Source organism: Protopterus annectens, chromosome 6.part0, assembly GCF_019279795.1.
Source record: "Protopterus annectens isolate FY-2018-M chromosome 6.part0, PAN1.0, whole genome shotgun sequence".
In the NCBI taxonomy this organism is placed as follows: Eukaryota; Metazoa; Chordata; order Ceratodontiformes; family Protopteridae; genus Protopterus; species Protopterus annectens.
This window is the reverse complement of record NC_056737.1, coordinates 1,556,825,671-1,556,836,467: the sequence shown is the minus strand read 5'-3', so window position 1 is coordinate 1,556,836,467 and position 10,797 is coordinate 1,556,825,671.

Sequence of the window (10,797 nt, the reverse complement as noted above, 5' to 3'; positions counted from 1 at the left end):
ACACACACACACACACACACACACACACACACACACACACACACACACACACACACACAGAGAGACTGGATTTATATACAAACACACAGACACTTCTGGGGAAGGCTGGCACAGGTTTACTAGCTATGCCTCTTTCTGGACAGATTATAAGGTATAATCATTGCTACCAGCCACTACTTAGTTAACATAAGGCCCTTACAAAGGGTGACCAATTCTACTGTGTAATGTTACTGTTATCCAAATGGTAAGTGTGTCCAAGGCCAAAGCTATTTAAGAGTGGCCTGTACAGTGTTACCAAATACATGCAAGTATTCTAAGAGCTTAAATATCTCTAAACAAAACCAGCCACAATTAAAAGGTTTAACTTTGTTTAATAATAAAAGCACAAGACAATACTCATTAACGAAACAGTGACAACAGAGTTCAGAATCACAGGAAATATTTTACAACAACATTGCAGGACAGTCTCGCATAAATACATAAAATATTTAAGATAATCTTACTATATTCTATATTCCTATGTCTAAGAGAAATCACTGCAATCTAAGTCTTATGTATAGAGAAAAGACGAGTGCTGGTGAGAGGATATTTACAGGTCCAAAACAAGATACAAAATGCAGAGACTTTCACTCGGAGATAGTTCTTAAATTAGTATCAAACAATTCTGCTGGATTATCTCAGATTACGTCATGCTTGTCACTTTTGCCCTTAGTTTCCACCAACAGAAATCTAAAAGGTAGCACCTCAGTGTCAGGAATACTTATTTCTTAGAAGCTGACACTTATCTCTTAGAAGCTTGCCTGAAACTGGAAGTCATAAAACTGTTACATACTTTTGCCATTTAAACCTAATTATTATTTCTGTCTTAAGACAACAGAAAGAAACTCTAGCCGTAGACATTGTCTGTGGTAAACACAATCATAAAAATTGCAGTTGTGTACACTTACCATAAATGTAGATGTTTGAGTGTATTCACTGTTGCAGTCATTACATTTGGGTAATCTGCTTGCAGGTTGCCCTCAGTTGGCCTGAATAACAAAGTCTTGGGTCCTGCGTCTGTTGCCATCTCCTCTTCCATGACGTCAGGTTGTCAGGTGTATAAAACATGCAGCCAATGCCATTTTATTCAGTTTTTCTTGCCCCAGATGTCAGGTGCCCCCCAAATGGGGAGCAAAAAAATATATATATATATATGTATGTGTGTGTGTGTGTGTGTGTGTGTGTGTGTGTGTGTGTGTGTGTGTGTGTGTGTGTGTGTGTATATATATATATATATATATATATATAAAATGTATATATATATATATATATATATATATATATATATATATATATATATATATATATATATATATATATATATATATATATATATATATATATATATATATATATATATATATATATATATATATATATATATATATATATATATATATATATATATATATATATATAAATATATATATATATATATATATATATATATAAATATATAAATATATATATATATATATATATATATATATATATATATATAGATATATATATAAATAGATATATATATATATATATATATATATAAACAGAAATATATATAAATGCACTTTTAGCAACATAAACTTTACCTTCATCTTAAAGCAAATACACCACAAAGGCTTTAGTGTATAGTGAAGGAAAGAAAAGTTATAAAAAGAAGGATGGCGGGTGGGTAAAGTACAGTTTTGTACCTACCATAAATGTAGATGTTCGAGGATCCACATTGCTGCAGTCCTAACTATTGGGTAGTCCGCTGTCCAGTCGGCCCGAATACCAAAGTATATGGCTGACGTCGGTCAGGGCGCATTAGACTGACGTCAGTACGTCAGGGTACTAATGCGCATGACCGACGTCATATCCTCAGTCTTTTCTTGCCCCAGATGTCAGAAGACCCTAAAAAGACAAGGCCAAAACCAAAAACTCCAAACATACCTGCACCAAAAATATGTACAATAAATACAAAATTACCAGAATATAACCTCACCTACACAACCACCCCTAAACACAGAGGGGAAGGAGGGAGGGTAAATTGGACTGCAGCAATGTGGATCCTCGAACATCTACATTTATGGTAGGTACAAAACTGTACTATGTTCTTCATTCCACATTGCTGCAGTCCTAACTATTGGGTAGAATCCCAAAGCAGAGGTAAGGGAGGCTGGCAAATCATAAGGAAGCAGGAGCTGACAACATGCCTTGCAAAATAGCTGTGGCAAAACCAGCCCTAGACTTAGAGTAGAGAGGAAGGTGATAATGCTTAGAGAAAGTATGCACTGAACTCCAAGTAGCTGCCTCCAAAATATCCTTAGTTGCCACCCCTTAGAAATGCTGTTGAAGTGGCAGTAGCCCTAGTGGAATGAGGCCTAATCCCAGCTGGAATCTCCTTGCCATGATGGGAATAACAAAATGCAATGCAAAACCCAATCCACCTAGAAATAGTTTGTTTTGACACAGGCTTGCCCTCTTGAACTCAAAGCAAAAGAAACAAACAACTGCTGAGACTGCCTAAAATCCTTAGTCCTGCTTAAATAATAACGCAATTGCCTGTGTACATCTAAAGTGTGCAAAATCTTTTCCCCTTTATTTTGGGGGTCTGCATAAAAAGTAGGCAAATGAATAGTTTGGTTTAAAGCCACACTAGAAACCACCTTAGGCATAAAGGAAGGATTAGTACGTAATGATACCCTATCCTTATGAAAAATCAAAAAAGGCTCTACCGCCATAAGGGCCTGCAATTCAGAAACCCTTCTTGCAGAAGTAATGGCCAACAAAAAAGCAGTCTTCCATGACAAGTATTTCAATTCAGCAGTAGCCGCAGGCTCAAAAGGTTGTAGAGTAAGTTTATAAAACACCACGAAATCCAATAAATCCAAAACACAACCAAAAAACTGGAAGGAGAACCAAATAAACGACTGATTTTGAACAGAAATAGCGTAGAAAAACCTTTTATTACCGCTTTCGTCAAAGAGACTTCATCAGAATACAAAACACCAATTGACAAACACATTATATACCCTTCAACACAAGTAATAAAACAATTAAGCAATTAATTAATTAACCATTCACAATGGATTAAAAAATTAAAACCATATTCAAAAAAATATATATATATATTTTCTTTCATCCCTAATTAAATAAAAAGAAAGCAACCAATAGATTCTTTTCAACATAGCGGGAACATTTTAAAAACATTTAATGTTAATTGTCTCATTCAAACCTGGGGTTGGTCAGCCTTTAATCTGACTTGCAAAGTGCCTCCTTTGCTCAACATAATTTTATAATCACCCCCTAAATTGGTTTGACCACCTCCACCACTGAAAATAAAACTTCTTAAAATTATTACAAATCACTGAATGCCTAAATAAAGCACTATTGACATCTTGTGTCTTGATGTTATAAATATGTTCGCGAATGCGAATATTCAGACAGCGGGTGGTCATACCAACATTCGCATTCGCGAACATATTTATAACATCAAGACACAAGATGTCAATAGTGCTTTATTTAGGCATTCAGTGATTTGTAATAATTAAGAAGTTTTATTTTCAGTGGTGGAGGTGGTCAAACCACCTTAGAGGGGTGATTATAAAATTATGTTGAGCAAGGAGGCACTTTGGCAAGTCAGATTAAAGGCTGACCAACCCCAGGTTTGAATGAGACAATTAACATTAAATGTTTTTAAAATGTTCCCGCTATGTTGAAAAGAATCTATTGGGTTTCTTTCTTTATTTAATTAGGATGAAAGAAAATATATATATATTTTTTTGAATATGGTTTTAATTTTTTAATCCATTGTGAATGGTTAATTAATTAATTGCTTAATTGTTTTATTACTTGTGTTGAAGGGTATATAATGTGTTTGTCAATTGGTGTTTTGTATTCTGATGAAGTCTCTTTGACGAAAGCGGTAATAAAAGGTTTTTCTACGCTATTTCTGTTCAACATCAGTCGTTTATTTGGTTCTCCTTCCAGTTTTTTGGTTGTGTAGAGTAAGTTTCTCCAACACAAAATTGAGATCCCAAGCAGGAGTAGGAGCTCTACGTGGGGGTCTTATATTCTTTGCCCCTCTAAGAAATTGCTTGAACAAAGGATGCGAAAACAATGGTGGGTCACAATCATAGTGAGCTGAAATTGCTGCAGCATGAATCTTAATGGAAGAGAAAGACAAACCTTTGTCCAATAACTCAGTAAGATATTGAAGAGCCACACTCAAATTAGGCTCAGAAATCTCCAAATTGTTTTCTGCACTCCAAAATAAAAACCTCTTCCATTTTTCTGCGTACACTTTCCTTGTACTAGGTCTTCTGGCTTCCATAATCACATTTAAAACTTGTTGAGGAAGTTGAGACCTGCTGTGTTTCAAAACAGAATATGCCAGGCTGTGAGATGAAGAGAGTGAAGCTTGACATTGAGCAGGTGACCGTCCCTCTGAGACAACAGGTGTGGAATCAAAGGTAAAGGCCATGGAGGCTTCCTTACCAGACTCCTCAGTAATGGGTACCAGTGTTGCCGAGGCCAATCTGGAGCTATTAAAATCATCCTTGGCTTGTCTTGTCTGACCTTTAGGAGCACCTTTGGGAGAAGAGGCAGAGGTGGAAAGGCATACACATGAAGATTTTTCCAACTGAAAGACAGAGCATCCACTTTCCAAGCTGTGTGATGAAACCCCTTTATGCAAAACTTTGGCAGCTGGTGGTTTAGTGGAGAAGCGAACAGATCTATGTCTGGAGTTCCCCATGACACTGTCAATTTTTGAAATACATGAAGATCCAGTTTCCACTCGTGGGGATCCATGATTTGTCTGCTTAACACATCTGCTAAGGAGTTCTGTGCTCCCGGCAGAAACCTTGCCTGAAGAGTTAGTTGCAAGCTGAGCGCAGTCTCCCATAAAATCATTGCTTGCCTGCACAACGGGTAAGAATGTGTTCCCCCTTGTTTGTTGATGTACCACATGACAGTTGTGTTGTCTGTTAGAATCAACACCTGCCCTGGAAGAAGTAACTCCTTGAAAGCCATTAATGCAAACTGGACTGCTAACATCTCTTTCATGTTGATATGTAGATGCTGTAGTCTGGCAGGCCACTTGTCTTGTATCCACTTTCCATTTAGATGAGCTCCCAAGCAATGTCTGAGGCATCTGTCGTTAGAATCTGACTCGCCTCTGGCCGGGTCACAGAGAGTCCCTTGTTTAGGTGACATTCCTGAGCCCACCACAAAAATTCCTTTTGAATGCAAGGTATTATTTGAATGACAGTGTCCAAATCCTGGCAGTGCTGTGTCCATACATTTTGAGATACCATTGCAGCTTCCTCATATGCAGTTTGGCATTGGGAAGCACCAGAATACAAGATGCCATGAACCCTAAGGCTTGAAGGACTGTCCTTGCAGTCAGCCCGGACTGAAGAGATAGGTGATGGAAGTAACTGGAAAGATTCTTTTGTTTGTCCGGGGTTAAAAAGGCCATCTGGGCTGCTGTATTCAGTCTCACACCCAGAAAGCACATGTCTTGAGAGGGTACTAGACTGGACTTTATTTCGTTCACAGAATACCCTAGGCATCTTAGCACTGCTATCACAAATTCCAAATGCTGTAAAGGTCTTCCTTTTCTTGAGCCAGAATCAGGCAGTCGTCCAAGTAAGGATAGATTTGAATTCCTTTTAACCTGAAGTAAGCTATCACTGGAGCCAGAACCTTTGTGAATACTCTGGGCAGTAGATAAGCCAAAGGGCAATGCAGAGAACTGATAATGAGAATTTCCAGCTCGAAAACGCAGATACTTCCTGCAACTTAGTCTGATAGGCACATGAAGGTAAGCTTCCTTGAGATCTAAAGTTACCATCCAGTGATCTTTGCCCAGCAGAGGTAAAAGCTGTTGTAACGTCAACATTTTGAACTTGGGAATGTCCAGATAAGTGTTGAGGATAGATAAATCCAAAATTGGTCTCCACGTGTTCCCCTTCTTCGGTACTAGGAACAGGCGAGAATAAAATCCTAGGCCCCTTTCTGGCACAGGAACTGGCTGAATGGCCCCTATTTGGAGCAACATAGAAATTTGCTTGTGAGCCTCTTTTCTTTGTAGAGGAGGAATGTCTGGCATGCCTTTGAAAGGAGGCAAGGTATGGAAATAAAACCTGTAACCGTGGTGAATGATATCCAAAACCCATCTGTCTTGGGTAATTAAATCCCAATTTTCTTTGAAAAGAGCCAGCCTTCCTCCCAAAGGTGCTGCCAGGCGAGAATGTACTGGCAGCTGAAAAGGTAGGTCATTGGGTCTGTTTACGAAAGGACTGACCCCTGCCCTCACCAGAAGACTGAGCAGGTGAACTCCTGTTCTAGGCCTAAAAGAACCTTGTGCTCTGCCCCTACCACGTCTAGACCTACCCCTAGACTGGGAATCATAAGCAGGATATGTCCATCCCTTAAGTAGGCCAATTTCTACTAAATTTCGGAGGCTGAACCTGCAAAAAATCCTTAACAGTTTGCATAGACTTAGCCTTGTCCTCCATTTTCTTTAAAACTGCTTCCACAGGCGAACCAAACAACACATCAGACTGTAAAGGAGCATCCAAAATCCTTGTTTTAACATGCTCAGCTAAATTCTGATCTCTCAACCAGGCGTGCCTACGAAGAACAGAACCAGTGGCAGCCACCCTCGAGGAGGCCTGCACAGCATCAAAACCACACTGCAAGGAATGTTTACCCACCTGTTCAGACACATGAACTAAATCCTGCAACTGTTTACACTCAATACCTTCTGCCAGAGCATCCACCTTAGATTTCAATTGTGAAAGGAGATAATTCTGATATTTTAACATGTGAAACTGACAATTCAACGCCCTCATGGCTAAAGTGGAAGAAGTATACACTTTCTTTCCCCATCTATCCAAAGCCCTTGCCTCTTTATCAGGAGGAACAGGATTTTTAACAACAGAGGCCTTCACACCTTTAGGCCCCTGAGAGACAGTTTCCGGGTCTGCCCTAGGACTCTTAAAAAGATACTTATGAGCTTCAGGCACCCTATAGTACCTATCCGGTTTAACTGGGGCAGGAGGCAAAGAATCAGGATTCAGGGAAGCCTCTGCAAAAACATCTTCCACCACATTCAGAACAGCTAAAGGCCTATGCTGGGGTAAAAACAAGAATTCCCTAAGCCTCTTCCTGGAATCAGAGAAATCTTGACCTTCCCATTTAAAATGCTCCCTCATGGAATGCAGAGTCTCTGAAAATGAAAAATCCTCAGGAGGAGAAGCTGAAGGAGTAGAATCATCCACATCAGAATCAGAATAAGGAGGATACTCCTGCAAGTCTTCAGCCGAAGACTCAGAAGCCTCCGAACATTGCTCAAAACTCTCAAACTCAGGTTCCACCCTAGGCCTCTTATCAGGAGGGGGCATAGAACCTCTAATCATAGTAATCAAATCCTCTGCCATTTTAAGCATATGTTTCTTAGGCAAAGACCCTGAAGCACTAGGAGAAACCCCCACTGAAGCTAAACTTGGCCTGCCTCTCAAAGAAGCCTTGGAAACAGAAGGGAGGCTCTAACCACCTTAGGAAGAGAGGGAAGAACAGCCACCTGAGAAGCCCCTCAGCCTGGCCTACTTCATGAGAGGACACATCCTGTAACAGTAAAGTCTCTCCCTGAGACTCCAAAGAAACTCCTGGCAGAACCTCCGGCTCCACTGAGCCTTCTAAAGAACCGGCGTCCGGGACTGTCGGTTCTTCCACTCTAGGCTTTGCTGCTTTGTCCTTGCGCTTTTGGCGAAGCGGGCGCCGGAGCATCCGGCGGCATTTTATAATTACAACGCTTCCCAAAACTAACCTGGCACAGTCTAACCTTCTCTTAATAGTGCGTTTGTTAAATCTAGCACAAGAGCGGCATCCAACAATGTCGTGCTCAGGCCCTAAACAAGGTATACACAAAGTATGGTAATCTCTATGAGGTATCTGTTTCCCACAAGAAATACAGTTATTCACTTTTTCTGACATCCGGTTAAATACTGAGGCAAGAAAAACCAAAATATTCCCAACGGGTACCAGCCAACTTTGATTCGGTCTGAAACTCTGACTTCAGAAACTTTCAGAACGCCAACCTGCACTCGCAAAATTGCTTCTGCATCGGACCATGCGGCAAAAAAGACTGAGGATATGACGTCGGTCATGCGCATTAGTACCCTGACGTACTGACGTCAGTCTAATGCGCCCTGACCGACGTCAGCCATATACTTTGGTATTCGGGCCGACTGGACAGCGGACTACCCAATAGTTAGGACTGCAGCAATGTGGAATGAAGAACATCCCGGACTGCAACAGTGAATACACGCGAACATCTACATTTATGGTAAGTGTACACAACTGTACTATGTTCTTCGTGTTTCACTGTTGCAGTCATTACATTTGGGTAAAATCCCAAAGCTATGGATGGGAGGATGGAACTAAACAGCATTAGGAGCGGCTATAAGGCCCTGCAGAACTGCAATGGTAAAGCCTGCCCTGGATTTGAAGAAGAGAGGCAAATGATAATGCTTTGTGAAGGTATGAACAGAGCTCCAAGTAACAGCTTCTAGAATGCCTTTGGTTGGTACCCCTCTGAGAAAAGCTGCTGAAGTAGAGGCAGCCTTGGTGGAATGTGATCCGATCCCCTTGGGCACAGGTTTACCATGGTGCAAGTAGCAGAAATGAATGCAGTGGCTTATCCACTTAAAAATAGTCTGCTTCGATATAGCCTTCCCCCTCTGACCCTGCAGCAAATGCTACCAGTAGTTGCTCAGACTTTCTTAGAGATTTGGTCATGTTTAAGTAGAATCTTAGTTGTCTGTGTATGTCCAATGAATGCAGAATCCACTCCCCCTTGTTCTACAGATTAGGGTAAAATGTTGGCAGGTGAATGGTCTGGTTAAGAGCCACATTGGATACCACCTTAGGCATAAAAGAAGGAATGGTCCTGAGGGACACCCTGTCCGGGTAAAATGTAATAAAAGGCTCCACTGCCATGAGAGCCTCTAGTTCTGAAACCCTTCTTGCTGAAGTGACTGCCAAGAGAAAAGCTGTTTTCCAAGATAGAAATTTTATATCCGCAGTAGCTGCTGGTTCAAAAGGTGGCAGGGTGAGTTTTTCCAGCACAAAATTGAGGTCCCATGCAGGAGTTGGTGATCTTCTGGGAGGCCTTAAAATTTTGGCCCCTCTAAGATACTATTTAAGCAGAAGGATGAGAAAAGAGGGGAAGCTCTGTGTTGTAATGAGCAGAGATGGCAGAGGCATGGATTTTTATTGAAGAAAAAGATATGCCCTTGTCAAGCATCTCAGTCAAATATTGTAAAATCTAAGGGATATTGGGCTTTGCTGTGTCTGTTCCTTGGGTTTGGTTCCAAGTACAGAATCTCTTCCATTTATCAGCATAAGATTTTCTAGTACTAGGCCTTCTGGCTTCCAAAATGACATCCATCACAGACTTACTGAGAGATGTTTGAATAATTAATCAATCAGCCATGCTGCAAGATTCAGAGTTTGGAGCAGAGTGTGCAGAATCTGATTGTTCTGCTGAGACAGTTAATGAAGTATTTGAGGCATGTACCATGGAGGAAGTTGAGACATATTCCTTAGAAGTGGGTACCAGTGCTGGTGAGGCCAGTCCGGAGCAACTAGGATCATTTTTATTTTTTCCTGTCTGACTTTTAGTAAGACCTTGGAGAGTACAGGCAGAGGGGGAAAGACAGACTGATAGGCTTTTCCAGCTGAAAGACAGGGCATCCACTTTCCATGCTTTTTTGTGATGAGTTCTTGTGCAGAAATTGTCCAACTGATAATTTTGGGGAGAGGCAAATAGATCTATGTCTGGGCTCCCCCATTTCTGTGTTAACATGCTGAAGATTTGTGGATCCAGTTTCCATTCATGCAGGTCCATAAGATTTCTGCTTAGGTTGTCTGCCAGAGTATTTTGTTTTCCTGGCAGGAATTGAGCTTGAAGATGTATTTGCTAAGTCAAGGCTGTGTTCCACAAGGCCATGGCTAGTCTGCAAAGGGGGTAGGAATGTGTACCCCCTGCTTGTTTATGTACCACATAACTGTGGTGTTGTCCATCTTTATCAGTAGTTGTCCTGGATGAAGTGAGTCCTTGAAGGCTGTCAGAGTATTCTGAACAGCTACATCTCTTTCTGGTTGATATGCACATGCATTTGGTTTGGGCTCCATTTGCCCTGAATGCATCTCCCCGCCAGGTGGGCCCCCCAAGCATAGTCCTATGCGTCTGTAGTTAGGGTTTGGGTGGCAGGGGGTAGAGTGAATGACAGTCCCTTATTTTGGTGACATGTCTCTGCCCACCAAAGAAACTCCTGTTGTAGGCAGGGAATGAGAGGAATCATTGTTTCCAGACTGTGACTATGCTGACTCCATAAACTTTTTAGGTACCACTGAAGTTTCCTCATATGCAGTCTCGCATATGGAATTAGTAGAATGCAGGATGCCATGAACCCCAAAGCCTGCAGAATTTGTCTTGCAGATAACTGGGTTTTTGTTGCCATTTGTTTGAAGTATGTTGTCAGTTGCCTTTGTTTGCCTGGCGTAAGGTAAGCCATCTGGGCAGTTGTATTCAAGCTTGCACCCAGGAATGCAATTATTTGAGAGGGTGTGTGTGTGTCTTTCGGCTTTTCCCGGTGAGGGGTCGCCACAGCGGAACTCCGGTCCGCTAATGATTGGCAGTAGAGTTTTACATGCTGGCTTGCCGGGCCTAACGCACAACCTTCAACGGGAAAACTCAATGTC